Raw genomic sequence first — 19,582 nt, forward strand, 5'->3', positions numbered from 1 at the left:
TGGTCACCTAGCCAAGCTATTAGACTATGCTTTTGTTAATTAATGGAGGTGTGTGAGTTTCAGTCAGTCTTTCTCCTATCACACTAGAGTCCTGCAGTCAATTTTTTTTAAATAATAATAAATAAAAATATATATATCAGCTCGCAGTTGCGATAGAACTTGGGTAAATACGATGGCACAATTACACTTGACATGTGGACTGACGATTTTCGAAAAATAGGATACTTGTGCCTTACAGCCCATTACATAAACGAAGAGCGGATGTTATCCACCACGGAGTAGGACAGCGCAGCTCAAAACTGCAGATAACATAAGGCCAGCTATTGTGAAATAATACTTGTGGATTTTATTGATTTCCTATGTCGCTTCAAGAGGCCTACTGTTCACCTGGTAATTGTGTGGTTCCAAAGAATAAAGACTCACCTTCAGATGGATGTGTTGTTTCAGAGAGAAGTCAGCTGTTAGCCTGGGACCAGGCACGGTGGATAAAGACTCACCTTCAGATGGAGGTGTGTTTTCAGAGAGAAGTCAGCTGTTAGCCTTGGACCAGGCACGGTGGATAAAGACTCACCTTCAGATGGAGGTGTGTTTTCAGAGAGAAGTCAGCTGTTAGCCTTGGACCAGGCACGGTGGATAGACTCAACTTCAGATGGATGTGTGGTTTCAGAGAGAAGTCAGCTGTTAGCCTGGGACCAGGCACAGTGGATAAAGACTCACCTTCAGATGGATGTGTGGTTTCAGAGAGAAGTCAGCTGTTAGCCTGGGACCAGGCACAGTGGATAAAGACTCACCTTCAGATGGATGTGTTGTTTCAGAGAGAAGTCAGCTGTTAGCCTGGGACCAGGACCGGTGGATAGACTCACCTTCAGATGGATGTGTGGTTTCAGAGAGAAGTCAGCTGTTATGTTAGCTTGGGACCAGGCACGGTGGATAAAGACTCACCTTCAGATGGAGGTGTGGTTTCAGAGAGAAGTCAGCTGTTAGCCTGGGACCAGGCACGGTGGATAAAGACTCACCTTCAGATGGATGTGTGGTTTCAGAGAGAAGTCAGCTGTTAGCCTGGGACCAGGCACAGTGGATAAAGACTCACCTTCAGATGGATGTGTTGTTTCAGAGAGAAGTCAGCTGTTAGCCTGGGACCAGACACGGTGGATAAAGACTCACCTTCAGATGGATGTGTGGTTTCAGAGAGAAGTCAGCTGTTATGTTAGCCTGGGACCAGGCACGGTGGATAAAGACTCACCTTCAGATGGAGGTGTGGTTTCAGAGAGAAGTCAGCTGTTATGTTAGCCTTGGACCAGGCACGGTGGATAAAGACTCACCTTCAGATGGAGGTGTGGTTTCAGAGAGAAGTCAGCTGTTATGTTAGCCTGGGACCAGGCACAGTGGATGACATCCTTTTCATGCACAGCAATTTGAAGATATCCAGTGATAAAAAACAGTCTAAGATATTATTTTAGTGTATTTGTCTCAGAAGGTTCTTCTTATATTTATATATTCTTAATGCCATTGCTTTACTTAGATTGGTGTGTATATGATGTAAAATGGTTAGATATTACTTGTTAGATTTTACTGCACCGTCGGAGGAGCTAAAAACACAACCATTTCGCTACACCCAAAATAACATCTGCTAAACACGTGTCTGTGACCAAAACATTTGATTTTAAAAGCGATGTGAGTTGTCAATGTGCCACATTGCATTGTGAAAAGAAAAATCTGTTCTTAATTCATGGCATGGTTTCTTTTTAGCCAAATGTTGAATAGACCTTCAGTCAAATTAATGAATGCAGGAAAAAAAAATAACAGGAATAATAGCCTACTGTCTGGAGTTATAAAAACAATTAAGCATCAGATTATTCATTATGAATAAGCTTTATTTGATATATTTCGTTTACATTCTTCATTGTAACCACAATGTCACAAATTATTGAACACACAACATGAGCAGATTAACTTGGTCAAAACATTTCTTTATTAAGATGATCAGAATAATGTTGGTACTTATTTATTTTGTTCCAAAGCCACAAATGAGTGAGTCACTCAGCTTCATGCTGACAAATATAGCTTTATGCTGCGAAATAGCCTACTAAATAGGCCAAGCCTAAAGAAATATTAGAATTGCCTAAATAAACTAGTACATTTCATAAATAAATGTAGCTCAGGTCTTTAAATATGGGTAACCTTTTTGTATATATTGGTAAACCAGGCGAGGCAATCATTTGAGAAACCAAGGCTGTCGAGTCTGCCAATAAGAATGTGGTGATTGACAGAGTCGAAAGCCTTGGCCAGGTCGATGAAGACGGCTGCACAGTAATGTCTCTTATCGATGGTGGTTATGATGTCGTTTAGGACCTTGAGCGTGGCTGAGGTGCACCCATGACCAGCTCTGAAACCAGATTGCATAGCGGAGAAGGTATGGTGGGATTCGAAATAGTTGATAATCTGTTTGTTAACTTGGCTTTTGAAGACCTTAGAAAGACAGGGTAGGATAGATATAGGTCTGTAGCAGTTTGGGTCGAGAGTGTTACCCCCTTTGAAGAGGGGGATGACCGTGGCAGCTTTCCAATCTTTGGGAATCTCAGACGATATGAAAGAGAGGTTGAACAGGCTAGTAATAGGGGTTGCAACAATTCCGGCAGATAATTTTTAGAAAGAGAGGGTCCAGATTGTCTAGCCCGTCTGGTTTGTAGGGGTCAGATTGTGCAGCTCTTTCAGAACATCAGCTATCTGGACTTGGGTAAAGGAGAAATGGTGGGGGCTTTGGCGGGTTGCTGTGGAGGGTGCCGGGCAGTTGACCGGGGTAGGGGTAGCCAGGTGGAAAGCATGGCCAGCCGTAGAGAAATACTCAATTATAGTGGATTTATCAGTGGTGACAGTGTTTCCTAGACTCAGAGCAGTGGGCAGCTGGGAGGAGGTGCTCTTATTCTCCATGGACTTTACAGTGTCCCAGAACATTTTTGAGTTAATTCCATCACGATGCAAATTTCTGTTTGAAAAAGCTAGCCTTCGCCTTCCTAACTGCCTGTGTATATTTGTACCTAACTTCCTTGAAAAGTTACATATCACGGGGGCTATAAGATGCTAATGCAGAACGCCACAGGATGTTTTTGTGCTGGTCAAGGGTAGACAGGTCTGGAGTGAACCAAGGACTATATCTATTCCTAGTTCTAAATGTTTTGAATGGGGCATGCTTATTTAAGATGGCGAGGAATAGCCAGGCATCATCTACTGACAGGGTGAGGTCAATGTCATTCCAGGATACCCCGGCCAGGTCGATAAGAAAGGCCTGCTCGCAGAAGTGTTTTAGGAAGCGTTTGACAGTGATGAGGAGTGGTCGTTTGATCGCAGACCCATTACGGATGCAGGCAATGAGGCAGTGATCGCTGAGATCTTGATTGGAAACAGCAGAGGTGTATTTGGAGGGCGGGTTAGTTAGGATGACATCTATGAGGATGCCCGTGTTTACGGATTTGGAGTTCATTGATAATTTGTGTGAGATTGAGGGGTGTTAAGCATGTCCCAGTTTTGGGGGACGTCGTGATGGGGGTAAGTCTGTTTTTGCCTCTTCGTGCGGTGATGTCGATAGACCAGTCGTGGAATTAGTAGGGTTTCAAGTAGCTCTAGGTAGCAAGCAGGCCTAGCAGAATGGGCCTTCAGCGGGCGTCGTGCATGAGGGGCTTGTTGGAATCCTCGGGCAGATTATGTCGGTATGTCGGTCGTAGAGGATCGGCGGGGTTTCGTGCCCCATACCGGCAGTAGAAGGGGTCCGGATATTGTAGCCCAGGAGTGGGCTTCGGTGGTAGCACAGGAGCCCTGTCCGGGCTAGCTTCAGGCTGATTGGTGTTTGCTCCGGGATGGAAACGCTAGCCAGGAGTGGTCACCCGGGATTGAGGTTAGCTAGTTGCGAAGATCCAGATGGAAATGTTCAGAGTTTGCGGTAGGAATCCGGGGCTATGGAGAGAAATAGGTCCGTTATGCTCTGGTTTGAGTCACGTTGTTCGAACTGGCGAGAGCTATCCGAGCTAAAGGTTAGCTGATAACCGCTAGCAATGGTTTACTAACTGGTAGCTGGTAGGTAGTTAGCTGGCTAGCTTCAGTTGACGGATTCCAGATCCAAAGTAAATAGAAATACTTTAGAAAAAAGCAGATCCACTCCACATTGGGTGAGGCAGGTTGCAGGAGAGTATTTAGAAGTTGAGGTTTAGGAAAATATTTTTAAAAGATAGACGAAAAAGAGGTAAAAGATATATACAAGGGACACGACAGGACAAAAGACAAAGACGTCTGACTGCTACGCCATCTTGGAATGAAGATGTATGTAACCAATAACATATGCTAAGTATGTGTATGTAACCAATAGCATCTGCTAAGTATGTGTATGTAACCAATAGCATCTGCTAAGTATGTGTATGTAACCAATAGCATCTGCTAAGTATGTCTATGTAACCAATAGCATCTGCTAAGTATGTGTATGTAACCAATATCACCTGCTAAGTATGTGTATGTGACCAATAGCATCTGCTAAGTATGTGTATGTAACCAATATCAATTTTATTTGAACTTCGGACCACCCGCCAGCAAAAAAAGAGACAAATATTCAAACCTCCATTCATTCACGAAAAGATTGGCACAAATTGAGTTTAGACTACCTACAGATCAGCGTTCTAACTCCCCCTTGTAATAGTGTGGTGCAATGACAGAATGATGCAATTTACCCGGCACAAGCTCAAAACTTGTAATTGAGGAACCACTAAGACCGAATCGAGCCGGTCAGTCACATATTTAAGTACCTTTGAACGGGGTAGAGTAGTAGGTGCCAGGCGGACTGGTTTATGTCAAGAACTGCAATGGGTTTTTCATGCTCAACAGTTTCCTGTGTGTATTAAGAATGGTCCACCACCCAAAGGACATCCAGCCAACTGTGGGAAGCATTGGAGTAAACATGGGCCAGCATCCCTGAGAAACGCTTTCGACATCTTGTAGAATCCATGCCGCAACAAATTGAGGCTGTTCTGAGGACAAAGAGGGGCGCAACTCAATATTAGGAAGGTATTCCTAATGTTTTGTACACTCAGCGCACATAGTGTCCATCTTGCTCAATAACAATGGCAGTATGACTTAACTGTTTATAAGCAGACAACTCACTGCTCAGAAGTGAATTTCCCAGACTACAAGGCTATTCTGTTGAGTTGATTGAGAGATAATCTAAGCCCATGGGGAGTGTTGGCTTGTAAGAGATCATTAATTTCTCTGCTCCTGTACATGTGGCGGTCTGTAGAGGAGAGAAGAGCTGCAGGACACAGCCAGACCAGTGTCATGGTTGTCATCAGGAGGAACCCATGATAGATCCTCTCTCCTCCCACTCAGCTATTCCTCATTGAGGACGTTGTCCTCGTTCCACCCTATCAAATCAGCCAACCAGAGAGCAGCTGCATATGCCATGCTGACCTTGCTGGTCATCCAGATTGACATCTAATGAACTCTGACGCCTTTTATTGCAGTACTTTTACAGCTTTATCGATTTGCTGAAAAGGAGACACAGACAGACAAGGTAGCATCAAGACTTGACATTCTAAAGAGCTACAATGACTCAAACAGCAATGGTTAGTGAAGTTTGGGGACTGGCACATTGTAATTGCTGAGTTGGTCTTGAAAGGGGAAGACCGTAGACCCATAGTTACCTGTATAAAGCCCTTGTCACAGTTAAGCAAAAGACATGCAAATACAACGCTCCAGCACCAAACCAGCCTAGCAGCCCTCTCCCCCTAAACTCTGTGTCAGCCAAAGGCATCCCAAATCCCTCTGTGATTACCCCGTGGGTCAAGTGTCAGCCTGGGAGACGAGGCAAGGGGAGCCCTCCCCGAAAAACTAAACACATGACACACATTCTCGACGCCAAACATCCCACACAGACAGACAAGACAGCCCAGAGCAGAGCAACATACAGAGACAGCTGTCCTCTCACACTGTGTCTAATGCACAAAGACAGTGGATAATGAACCGATTAGATGCACCAAGATATCCATCCGTCTCTGAAGGGGAGTTAGAGCGTTAAGACGATGGTGAACCCACGGTGCACCGGGCCGGCGGTGTGACCCTACGTCTGGGGAGATGGGTCAGTGGAGAGTCACTCCACTTGGATTACTTCACTAGAATATCAAACGGAGCAGTAGAACTTGCTTTGTCTGTAGGACCTTTGACCACAATAGGAGTATGACTTTAATGGGAACAGGCTTCCTAAGGAAAAACTGTATTTTACACACACACACACACACACGATGAGTAAAAGACTGTCAGCTGAATAGGAATAGGTTCCTGTAGAACAGTGTTCAAGCGGACACGCCCCACACAGACATTTGATGGTGTGTCAATACACACACAAAACAAGGTGATATTCCAGACCTGTTTACACAGACAGGGAAGAATCTCAAAGCAGGAATCCAGGGGGCTTTGAGTAGATTTATGTCTGCCAGAGGATCCCCCTCTACCCCCTCCCTCAAGACCACAGAGTGGAGGTTCAATTTTAGGGTTGATCTCAAATCCGATCCCCCAGGACTGTCTAGTCTAATCTGGCTCAAGACTCATTTGCAGTCTGCAGACATCTTGTTACTGCTGGCTGGCTGCTGAGGATGCAAACATTCCCACAGACCTAGTCCCCTATCCAAAGAAATGGCAGACCATCTACAGCAGTGTCTCCAGTAGGCATTATTGTCGCAGCCTCGGACAAACACCTGATTTAACCAGTCAAGTGCTTGATGACTAGTTGAATAAGGTGTTCTTGTCGGAGGGTACAACAAGACTTCGTTGTCTTGATTTTAACATAATTATAAAGTCAGAGTTTTACATTTGTTTTAATGTCTATCTGGGTTTCGACTACAGCTCTGCATTTAACACCATAGCACCCTCCAAGCTCATCATCAAGCTCGAGATCCTGGGTCTCGACCCCGCCCTGTGCAACTGGGTACTGGACTTCCTGACGGGCCGCCCCCAGGTGGTGAGGGTAGGCAACAACATCTCCACCCCGCTGATCCTCAACACTGGGGCCCCACAAGGGTGCGTTCTGAGCCCTCTCCTGTACTCCCTGTTCACCCACGACTGCGTGGCCACGCACGCCTCCAACTCAATCATCAAGTTTGCGGACGACACAACAGTGGTAGGCTTGATTACCAACAACGATGAGACGGCCTACAGGGAGGAGGTGAGGGCCCTCGGAGTGTGGTGTCAGGAAAATAACTCACACTCAACGTCAACAAAACTAAGGAGATGATTGTTGACTTCAGGAAACAGCAGAGGGAACACCCCCCTATCCACATCGATGGAACAGTAGTGGAGAGGGTAGCAAGTTTTAAGTTCCTCGGCATACACATCACAGACAAACTGATTTGGTCCACCCACACAGACAGCATCGTGAAGAAGGCGCAGCAGCGCCTCTTCAACCTCAGGAGGCTGAAGAAATTCGGCTTGTCACCAACAGCACTCACAAACTTCTACAGATGCACAATCGAGAGCATCCTGGCGGGCTGTATCACCGCCTGGTACGGTAACTGCTCCACCCACAACCGTAAGACTCTCCAGAGGGTAGTCAGGTCTGCACAACGCATCACCGGGGGCAAACTACCTGCCCTCCAGGACACCTACACCACCCGATGTTACAGGAAGGCCATAAAGATCATCAAGGACAACAACCACCCGAGCCACTGCCTGTTCACCCCGCTATCATCCAGAAGGCGAGGTCAGTACAGGTGCATCAAAGCTGGGACCGAGAGACTGAAAAACAGCTTCTATTCTCAAGGCCATCATACTGTTAAACAGCCACCTCTAACATTGAGTGGCTGCTGCCAACACACTGACTCAACTCCAGCCACTTTAATAATGGGAAGTGATGGGAAATTATGTAAAATATATCACTAGCCACTTTAAACAATGCTACCTAATATAATGTTTACATACCCTACATTATTCATCTCATATGCATACGTATATACTGTACTCTATATCATCTACTGCCTCTTTATGTAATTCATGCATCACTAGCCACTTTAACTATGCCACTTTGTTTACATACTCATCTCATATGTATATACTGTACTCGATACCATCTACTGTATCTTGCCTATGCCGCTCTGTACCATCACTCATTCATATATCTTTATGTACATATTCTTTATCCCCTTACAATTGTGTGTATAAGACAGTAGTTTTGGAATTGTTAGTTAGATTACTTGTTGGTTATTACTGCATTGTCGGAACTAGAAGCACAAGCATTTCGCTACACTCGCATTAACATCTGCTAACCATGTGTATGTGACAAATAAATTTGATTTGATTTGGTTTGGTCATCCGATCCAACAGTCATCCCTTAACCCAGCCCACCCCACCCAAAACATGATGGAACCAGGCACCAACCACACCAGTGTACTCCTTCCCCAAGCCCAGAATAACACCACCACCCGGCGCCCACCCACCCCAACCACAGAGCGGTAGGCAGCACACCACAGAGCTCCCACTCTCCACCACCCAACCCTGTATGCAGTGACTGATTCCTTACAGGCTATGATTGATGACCATGTTTCTGTAGAGCGCTTCACTTTTCTGAAGCGGACACGTGTTGGCCATGAGACAGGAGAGTGAGGGAAAAAGGGAGTTTTCACTGCTGCATTTGGTTCAAATGATCTGTATTATGTCTCTGGTTTTAAGTCTGACCAGCCCAGCGGCTGCTCAGGGGTGCGGGGAGTGTTTGTTCACACATGCACAAGTGTTTTTTCCATGCTCTCAGTTGTCCAGGTATGTGTAATGAAATCTCCGGTCTTGTTTTGAAAAACCTGGGAGTTCCACTCATTTCTACATTTGAAGCTTTTCTGTGGACCTCAGCCCTGGCCCACTACCCTCTGTCTCTCCTCCTCACCCAGACCTGGTCCCAAGGAGCTGTCCAGTCTAGCTCATGTACTACTTCATTTAGGAGTGTGTAAAACAAACACCAGCCTCAAAGAGAGAAAACACCCACCATCCTGAACACTGTCTTCAAACTGAGAAACCTCGCAGAGAGTTATGGACGTTGGTTTGCAGTCAAATCTAAAGGTAGCTCTGTGTGTGCATTTGTGGCTGTGTGTGTATTTATGAATTGTGTATGAGAGTGTGTGTGTGTATTTTCGTTCATGTGTCCAGTTCAAATAAGAATGAGGAAACCAATAAAGCACAAAATGTTGGCGCTGTGGAACAAAAGCAGCTTATCCTCCAATTTCCTGCCAGTGAGACTCCCAGGCCCAGCGCTGACAGACGCTCATTAATTGAAGTTGATCTTTAAGGAAAGTACAAGAGGACTACTGTACTGCAGCAGCACAGATCTGCAGCCGGAGCCTCATAACACAGGTGGAGGGAGAGGGGAGAAGAGAGAGGGGAGAAGATTGAGGAGAGGAGAAGAGCAGATAGAGGAGAGGAAAGAGGGGAGGGAGGGAGAGGAGCGCAGTAGAGCAGCTGTTCAAAACCTTCCCTTCCTCACAGCCCAGCCTCCTTGTATTATAGAAACGCAGTAGAAAGAAAAGTTCTCCGATTAGTGTTGTATGTTCTCTGAACATATGTGCTATTGATAAGGTAGTGGTGCAGTACTGTTCTGCTGCTGGGGAGAATCCCATCACAGCAGCAGTCACCCTAGTTATGTGTGGTAATGATAAAAGCTCTTGAAGAGGTGACCATATTAGTGACATAACGACTCAAAATAGATGCAACTACTTTTCTAAGAGATCAACTGTAAGACCCGCTGAGCTAGTTTGTTCTCATTTATACGTGAGCCTTCTGTAGACACACATGGTACTACATGTAGCCATGTCTGAGTAATCAACAGCTGCATCTAGGCCTGACACACCTGTAATAACGGTCCAGGCTACAGCAGAATAGCTGCTACTCTCTCTGCCACACACACTGAGTCATATGTAACCAGATACACACCATACTATACCTAAGCACTCAGTATTCATCAGAACAGCCAGACTCACTCCAGTAGTCAACACAGAGCGAAAGAGGGAGAGACTCCAGTAGTCACCACTGAGACAAAGAAAGAGAGAGAGAGAGAGAAGAGAGAGAAGGCCAACTCTTAAACCTGGACAGAAGATTAGTAGAAACATTCATGCATTTGCTGCATTGACTGACAAGTAATATCTAACAATACACACAAATCTAAAGTAAAGGAAGTCAATTAAGAATATATCAATATTTAGACAAGCAATGTCTGAGCAGCATAGACTAAAATACAGTAGAATAGAATACAGTATATACATATGAGATGAGTAATGCAAACATTATTAAAAGTGACTAGTACCAAAGTGGCCAGTGATTTCAAGTCTACGTATATAGAGCAGCAGCCTCTAAAGTGCTAGTGATGGCTATTTAACGGTCTGATGGCCTTGAGATAGAAGCTGTTTTTCAGGCCCTCGGTCCCAGCTTTGATGCACCTGTACTGACCTCGGCTTCTGGATGATAGCGGGGTGACCAGGCAGTGGCTCGGGTGGTTGTTGTCCTTGATCTTTTTGGGGCTGAGCACACGCCTGTCAGGTAATGTAGAGGTGATAAGAAACTTAACTAGTCTCTCAAAGCACTTCATGATGACAGAAGTGAGTGCTACGGGGCGATAGTCATTTAGTTCAGTTACCTTCGCTTTCTTGGGTACTGGAACAATGGCGGACATCAAGAAGCATGTGGGGACAGCAGGCTGGGATTTTATGCTACAATAGTCTATGTGCTGGGGGGCTAAGGTCAGTCTGTTATATCTGGAGTATTTCTCCTGACTTATCTGGTGTCCTGTGTGAATTTAAGTATGCTCCCTCTAATCCTCTCTCCCTCTCCCTCCCCTCCCAGAGGACCTGAGCCCTGGGACCACGCCTCAGGACTACCTGGCCTGATGACTCCTTGCTGTCCCCAGTGTACCTGGTCATGCTGCTGCTCCAGTTTCAACTTTTCTGCCTGTGGCTATGGAACCCTGAGCCGTTCACCGGACGTGCTACCTGTCCCAAACCTGCTGTTTTCGACTCTCTCTCTCTACTGCTCGGATATGAAAAGCCAACTGACAACTCCTGAGTTGCTGACCTGTTGTACCCTCTACAATCACTATGATTATTATTATTAGACCCTCCCTGGTCATCTATGAATATTTGAACATCTTGGCCATGTACTGTTATAATCTCCACCCGGCACAGCCAGTAGAGGACTGGCCACCGCTCAGAGCCTGGTCCCTCTCTAGATTTCTTCCTAAGTTGCTGCCTTCCAGGGAGTAGCCACCGTGCTTCTACATCCGCATTGCTTGCTGTTTGGGATTTTATGCTGGGTGTGACATCGGCTGATGTAAAAAGGGCTCCATAAATACATTTGATTGATTGGGAGAGAATATGTCCGTAAACACCCAGCCAGCTGGTCTGTGCATGCTCTGAGAACACGGCTAGGGACGCCACAGAGAATAAGAGCCACAGTCCTTGGTAACTGGCTGTGTCGGTGGCAATGTGTTGTCCTCAAAGCGGGCGAAAAAGGTGTTTAGCTTGTCCGGAAGAAAGACGTTGGTGTCCAAAACGTAGCCGGTTTTCCCTTTGTAGTCTGTGATTGTCTGTAGATCCTGCCACATACATCTCTTGTCTGAGCCGTTGAATTGCGACTCCACTTTGTCTCTGTACTGACATTTTGCCTGTTTGATTGCCTTACGGAGGGAATAACTACACGGTTTGTATTCGGCCAAGGCTTGTTAATGACGATCTGTCCTCATAGGAGAGTTATAGGCAGAGACAAGTCCAGCACACAGACAGGACCAACAGCTGTACAGAGACAAACTACAGTACAGGTGAAAGTCGAATGGTGAAATGAGTCTAACATTTAATACCCCAGAAAATGATATCAGGAGAGTGTCCTGGGTTTTACAGGGAGTGGGGATGGTGTTACAGAGGTAAGAGAGAAGACACACCTGGGATGTTGGGCATACGAGGCGTGACGTCATTTGTTTTGGCTGGCTCTCTAATCCTGTGATGTGCTAAAACCTGCCAGGCATCTGTGCTGCCTGTGTGTGTGTGTTCCCATGTGTTACTCCACTATGAATCCTCTAATTGGCTGATTGAAAGGGAACCTGCCTGACTGTACATTTTCCATTACCATTTCTAAATATAGCTCAGTGTCAGTACACTGACTGACTGACTGACTGTGAGCCATTGTTGAGAGTCCAGAGAGAAGCTGAATTTGGCGCGGCCTGCCACCAGAACGCACCACTGATTACACACTCCCATGAGGATCTCATCACAAACATTAACACAAAGCATACAGTACATGATACTGCATCCATAATGTCAAGAATCTGTATCGGTTTATGTTATATACACAAAAATTATATTCGCTTCATCTGTTTTATTCTGTATTGTTTGTTGACCAGGATGTTAGTCAGGCTGTAATTATGAGATTGGTCAGAGCAGCCAGGGACATGAGAGAGGGCGAACATCCTGATAACATCTAGTGTATGGAAAGGCAGCCCTCTGCCCTCTCCCTGGATGTCCTACAGTATAGGACGGGGACGTTACGGGGCTCAGCATGCCAAGCTTTGATGTGATCACATTTCCCTGCAGACAACCACGGTAAGACCAGGTACTGTATGATTCAGATCGCCCCCTGCCATGTATGCATGGAAAAAACACATGGAAAATCCATTTGAATCTGTCATCAAAAATACAGGGGCAGGCGAATAACGTGAGCAGGAGAGAAAAAGATGATCTGTTTTTCCCTCTCTCCTTGCTGTCAGAACCAGCTGTCAGAACCAAGACACAGACAGGAATTTAGAACAAAGACACTGAGACTGTATTGGTCCTTCAAAAGGACATTCAACATCATATGATGGGTGTGTTTTCAGAGTGGGGACAAAGCCTCTGTCCCCAGGGTGTGTTTATCTATGTGGTTATGAGGGTGGGAGGGTTTGGGGAGTTAAAAAGGAGAGTAAAGCCATAAGATAGAAATGTTCCTTGAGCTTTGCATCCTAAGACCTTATGCCATGTAATTATTACAGTGAAATAACAGAACAGTAGTAGAGCTGAGTAAGTAGACCATTAAGCCAACAGAGCAGGGCTACGTGTTGAATCTCCCATTGCACTTCAAACAGGTGTCATCATGTAGGGTGGTCTGTCGGTCTCAGCCGTCCTACCATAGACCTGCACTGCATTAATAACCCACTGAGTTACAGCGTATAAACACAGACCAACATCCTGGTTGCTACCTGTCTGGTGTGTGTGTGTGTCTGTGCTTACATGTACAATACAGTAATCTTTTCCATATAGAGGATGCACACCCAATTCAAATAAATCCATCTCAATGTGACTACTTTGACATTCCCTCTCTCAGACACAGCTGTCTCCTATTTGCCAGGATCCAGCCGCATATGGAGATACAGTGTGAACTTCAACACACAGATTCTTGGCATTCTTTAACAGAGTGTTATTCTCCAGCCATCTAAACCAGAGCTATGCTACTACAGGCCTCTCCTCTTTCCTGACACCAGGTCAACGTCCTAGTCCACAGACTCTCACCAACACAACTAGCTACCGTCTTCTGTGGAGGGGACTCTTCACTGACTCCAGATCAGATCCTGACTGTTGGAGTGCTGTCAGAGCCTTGTCAGCACATTGTTTTGTTTATGCCTGTAGTGGCAAGTTAATTTCTTAAGGGTTAAGGAATGCTAATTAAACTCTACAGCAGCAAATCTCTGACCCAGTGTAGAAATCAATGAGAGGGAGAGAACATACTGTATAAGCGGCCTTGTCAGAGACACACACAATCACTCCATTGTGTTGAAATCGTTTTATATATTGAATGAACACACTTAATGATGTGGCCTTCACACATTCTGTTCACAGACCCCCATTCAACTTCAGTTTAAAAGGCCGAGGCTTGACACCAACTGACAGCCAGAGTAACAATGACAGCAGCAGAGAAAAGTTGCCTACAATGACATCCCATCAGTGTTGAACTGTCCTCAGATCAGATATGGAGGACAACTCTGTAACATGCCCTAATAGCCCTTAGGTCTCACCTGTCCCCTCAGGTCAGCTGTTCACTCAGGTTCACTCAGTCCCATGAGTGCAGTTAAGCTGCTACTCCACCTAGTTCCATGCCTGTAGAGTAGTTTAGATGCTACTCCACCTAGTCCCATGCCTGTAGAGTAGTTTAGATGCTACTCCACCTAGTCCCATGCCTGTAGAGTAATTTAGATGCTACTCCACCTAGTCCCATGCCTGTAGAGTAGTTTAGATGCTACTCCACCTAGTCCCATGCCTGTAGAGTAGTTTAGATGCTACTCCACCTAGTCCCATGCCTGTAGAGTAGTTTAGATGCTACTCCACCTAGTCCCATGCCTGTAGAGTAGTTTAGATGCTACTCCACCTAGTCCCATGCCTGTAGAGTAATTTAGATGCTACTCCACCTAGTCCCATGCCTGTAGAGTAGTTTAGATGCTACTCCACCTAGTCCCATGCCTGTAGAGTAGTTTAGATGCTACTCCACCTAGTCCCATGCCTGTAGAGTAGTTTAGATGCTACTCCACCTAGTCCCATGCCTGTAGAGTAGTTTAGATGCTACTCCACCTAGTCCCATGCCTGTAGAGTAATTTAGATGCTACTCCACCTAGTCCCATGCCTGTAGAGTAGTTTAGATGCTACTCCACCTAGTCCCATGCCTGTAGAGTAGTTTAGATGCTACTCCACCTAGTCCCATGCCTGTAGAGTGTAGTTTAGACGCTACTCCACCTAGTCCCATGCCTGTAGAGTGAGGTTAGATGCTACTCCACCTAGCCAGTGCTAACAGCTATTGTCAAACTTTCAACTCCACATCCCCTTTAAAATCAGTAAGCAGGCACAGTGTCGTCCTACATTCCTCTCTCACTGAGTCTGAGGGATCCATGTCTCAGAGCCAGGTAAGAGACACACATAGTGGACCATGTGCTGTTTGCCACAGTCAGCATCCCTTGGCCGGCCTTACTGTGTCTCTACTCCAGACTGATTCTGCAGTGTAGCCTACACAGAGCTGACTCTATTAGCTGCAGTGTGGATTCACTAACGTCCTCATTGATGTGCTCAGCAGTTAGTCAATTAGTCGCTCTGGAGGTTCACTGCCACTTACCCATCATTGAGCTCTCTACAAACCCAAACACTACACCACCACCCAAACGCTACATGCCACGTCACGCTACCACCACCCAAACGATACACGCCGCCACCACCACCCAAACGATACATGCCACGTCACGCTACCACCACCCAAACGATACATGCCACGTCACGCCACCACCACCCAAACGATACATGCCACGTCACGCTACCACCACCCAAACGATACATGCCGCCGCCACCACCACCCAAACGATACATGCCCGCACGCCACCACCACCCAAACGATACATGCCGCCGCCACCACCACCCAAACGATACATGCCACGTCACGCTACCACCACCCAAACGATACATGCCGCCGCCACCACCACCCAAACGATACATGCCCGCCACCACCACCACCCAAACGATACATGCCGCACGCCACCACCACCCAAACGATACATGCCGCCACCACCACCCAAACGATACATGCCGCCACCACCACCACCCAAACGATACATGCCACGTCACGCTACCACCACCCAAACGATACATGCCGTCACGCCACCACCACCCAAACGATACATGCCACGTCACGCTACCACCACCCAAACGATACACGCCGCCACCACCACCCAAACGATACATGCCGCCGCCACCACCACCCAAACGCTACACGCTACCAGCACCACCCAAACACCAGCACCACCCAAATATCAGCACCACCACCATGCAAACACCAGCCAAACACCACCACCACCACCATCCAAATACCAGCACCACCCAAACACCATCACCATCCAAACACCATCACCATCCAAACACCAGCACCACCCAAACACCAGCACCACCCAAACACCAGCACCACCCAAACACCAGCACCACCCAAACACCAGCCAAACACCAAAACCACCCAAACACCAGATCAGAAATCCAATAAGAGACAAGGACAGGAAACTCATCTTCCATTTAAACAATAAAGAAGAAGTAAGAATAGAAAGCAGACTCACCATCCAACAACGAGGGGTTAAACAACGGTCTGTCATTATTGCCATCCAAAGTCACAGCTGCTGTCTTCTCCTGAAAGAGAAAGGGATAGTTCATAAAAACGCTTTTCCAATTAATGGTATTTGCCAGATGTGATTCAGACTGAATTTCAGCCAGGCTCAAGGCAATTCCCCACCTGGGATTTCAACCAATGCCTCAAGCCAACTTTCAACTATTACTCTCTCTCTCCATGTCTCTCCCCTCCTCCTTTGTCTTCTCCCCCGTCTATCCCCCTGTTTCTCCTCCTAATAACAGGATGCTCAATTTCTCTCACACGGTTATAGACCTTCCAGGCAAAGAGCACGCAGCTAGGAGCTTGAAGTCATTCCTGCTCCTTCCCTCCTCCCTTCATCAGACACGAGAGAGAGAGAGAGGCAGAGAGACAGAGCGACAGAGCGACAGAGAGAGAGAGAGAGAGAGAGACAGAGAGACAGAGAAACAGAGCGACAGAGAGACAGAGAGACAGAGAGAGAGACAGACAGACAGAGAGAGAGAGAGAGAAGAGATATGAAGATCTTCACAGTGACTTTGGTTGAGGAGTTGGTTGGGGGGGTTGGGAGGATTATCAGTAATTATCAAAGACCAACTGGAACCTATAGGAGAGGATTACTAGAAAGTGGAACAAGATGAGGCCTCTTGCTCCTCTTCTTCTTCCTCCACCTCTTCTGCCCCAGTGCTGATCTGAACCAGAGGTGCACACTTCACAGACCATGTGATTTCCCCTCAGGAGAATCTCAGGAGGAATACTGCAATGGATGAACTCATAACAACAAGCTTTAATCTATATCCATATATGAATGATATGTCAACACTTCCAGAAATCTGAGAGGAAATATTATTGGACCATGGAGACTGTAGGCCTAAATAAGTGACTGTTTCTAGTGTTCTAAAGCTGAGGGTTCTCTCATAGGAGACAGCAAGTATGTCCTCCTTGTCCCAATGTTGAAACCCAGAACTCTGTTAATATGAAGAATGACAGTAGGAACCACCAAGGCAACATAATCTATCTTCTCCATGGCTCCTCTTACTTATGTCCTGAAAATGTATCCTAGTCCACCTGAGGGATGAGAATGTCTGGAGCAGACAAGCAGAGAACTGCATCCCTGGGTCTGTGATGTGTCATGATCATTGTTTTCCAGGGGAAAATGTTGTTTTTCCTTCAGAGTGTCCGGGTGTGCATGATAACTACAGAGTGTCCGGGTGTGCATGGTAACTACAGAGTGTCCTGGTGTGCATGATAACTACAGAGTGTCCGGGTGTGCATGGTAACTACAGAGTGTCCGGGTGTGCATGATAACTACAGAGTGTCCGGGTGTGCATGGTAACTACAGAGTGTCCGGGTGTGCATGGTAACTACAGAGTGTCCGGGTGTGCATGATAACTACAGAGTGTCCTGGTGTGCATGATAACTACAGAGTGTCCTGGTGTGCATGATAACTACAGAGTGTCCTGGTGTGCATGGTAACCAGAGTGTCCTGATGTGCATGATAACTACAGAGTGTCCGGGTGTGCATGGTAACTACAGAGTGTCCGGGTGTGCATGATAACTACAGAGTGCCCGGGAGTGCATGATAACTACAGAGTGTCCGGGTGTGCATGATAACTACAGAGTGTCCGGGTGTGCATGGTAACTACAGTGTGTCCGGGTGTGCATGGTAACTACAGAGTGTCCGGGTGTGCATGATAACTACAGAGTGTCCGTGTGTGCATGATAACTACAGAGTGTCCGGGTGTGCATGATAACTACAGAGTGTCCGGGTGTGCATGGTAACTACAGAGTGTCCGGGTGTGCATGGTAACTTCAGGGTGTCCGGGTGTGCATGGTAACTACAGAGTGTCCGGGTGTGCATGATAACTACAGAGTGTCCGGGTGTGCATGGTAACTACAGAGTGTCCGGGTGTGCATGGTAACTACAGAGTGTCCGGGTGTGCATGGTAACTACAGAGTGTCCGGGTGTGCATGGTAACTACAGAGTGTCCGGGTGTGCATGGTAACTACAGAGTGTCCGGGTGTGCATGGTAACTTCAGGGTGTCCGGGTGTGCATGGTAACTACAGAGTGTCCGGTGTGCATGGTAACTACAGAGTGTCCGGGTGTGCATGGTAACTACAGAGTGTCCGGGTGTGCATGGTAACTACAGAGTGTCCGGGTGTGCATGGTAACTACAGAGTGTCCGGGTGTGCATGGTAACTACAGAGTGTCCGGGTGTGCATGGTAACTACAGAGTGTCCGGGTGTGCATGGTAACTACAGAGTGTCCGGGTGTGCATGGTAACTACAGAGTGTCCGGGTGTGCATGGTAACTACAGAGTGTCCGGGTGTGCATGGTAACTACAGAGTGTCCGGGTGTGCATGGTAACTACAGAGTGTCCTGGTGTGGAATGAACTCCAGCTGCAGTATTGGCAGAAAGAAAGCAAAGGGATTAGATGATTGATGGAAAAGCCATACCTGTGTAAAGCCTTGATATCAGATGCTCTTGAGCTCGGAAGTGTGTGTGTGTGTGTGTGTGTACTCATGCTATATCAGACGCCCATGTGCTTAAATCTACTCCCACAGTCATCAAGAGCAGGGAGAGAAGGAACAAAGGGGAATAGAGAATGTTCTGGCATTTGTGGCTGGTAAAGCCATTGAAAGAGGGCTGATATCCTCCGTTCTCCTTCTGTTGTCCTCTCCTCTGTCAAGCCCCTGAGACAGAAGTAAAGGCTGCTAGGGCAGGGGTCAGCAACAGGCGGCCTACAAGACTGTAAAATCTACAGGAATCTGTTCCCAGGAATCTGTTCCCAGGAATCAGTTCAAGTATTCCCAGTACTAAAAGAAGAGACTTATGTGATCGTGTCTCAATGTAATCAAGGTATGAAATTATTGTTCATTTCAAATACCATCTCTTTTTGGATGTGGTCAATTTGCAGTGTACAAATTCATCAGTTATTATGTTTTGGCCCCCCGACCATCGACTCACAAAAATGGTCCCGCAGATGAAACTGGTTTGGAACGCGCTAGGGCACGTTCCAAAGTCATTCCACGGAGGGTCGCGTGTCTGTGGGTTTTCGCTCCACCCTTGTACTTGACTGATGAATCAAGGTCACTAATTAATGAATAACTCCCCTCACCTGGTTGTCTACAGGTCTTAAATGAAAGAAAAAAACAAAAACTCAAACACTCAGCCCTCGTGGAATGAGTTTGACACCCCTGAGGACTCTATGGTCCCTGTCTGGACCTCTGTCTCCAACCAACATTGTAACAAGACACATTCACATTCACTCACATGTGATTGTCTGTGTTCAAATCCTCCTGAAGATATTTATAAAGTATAAGGGATGAAAAAGATATCCCTCAATAACCTGATAGTGCTAATTTCATTTGTCCTGAGATTGATACCAGACAGTCCCACCCTCTTCAACACTTTCTCAATATCTCTCAAACATTCTCTAAGA

The 19,582-nt window shown here is 46.5% G+C and overlaps 1 protein-coding gene across 1 annotated transcript in view; it reads right to left on the reverse strand.

Annotated features, from left to right (window-relative positions):
* Nucleotides 1-19,582, reverse strand: part of LOC112236714 (bone morphogenetic protein receptor type-1B) — a 128,483-nt gene that overhangs the window by 106,079 nt on the left and 2,822 nt on the right. The window contains exon 2 of the mRNA XM_024405309.2: nucleotides 16,112-16,181. The gene's annotated coding sequence lies outside the window, so the exon portion shown is untranslated. The remainder of the gene's footprint in view (nucleotides 1-16,111; nucleotides 16,182-19,582) is intronic.

The sequence above is a fragment of the Oncorhynchus tshawytscha genome, linkage group LG09 (assembly GCF_018296145.1).
Source record: "Oncorhynchus tshawytscha isolate Ot180627B linkage group LG09, Otsh_v2.0, whole genome shotgun sequence".
In the NCBI taxonomy this organism is placed as follows: Eukaryota; Metazoa; Chordata; class Actinopteri; order Salmoniformes; family Salmonidae; genus Oncorhynchus; species Oncorhynchus tshawytscha.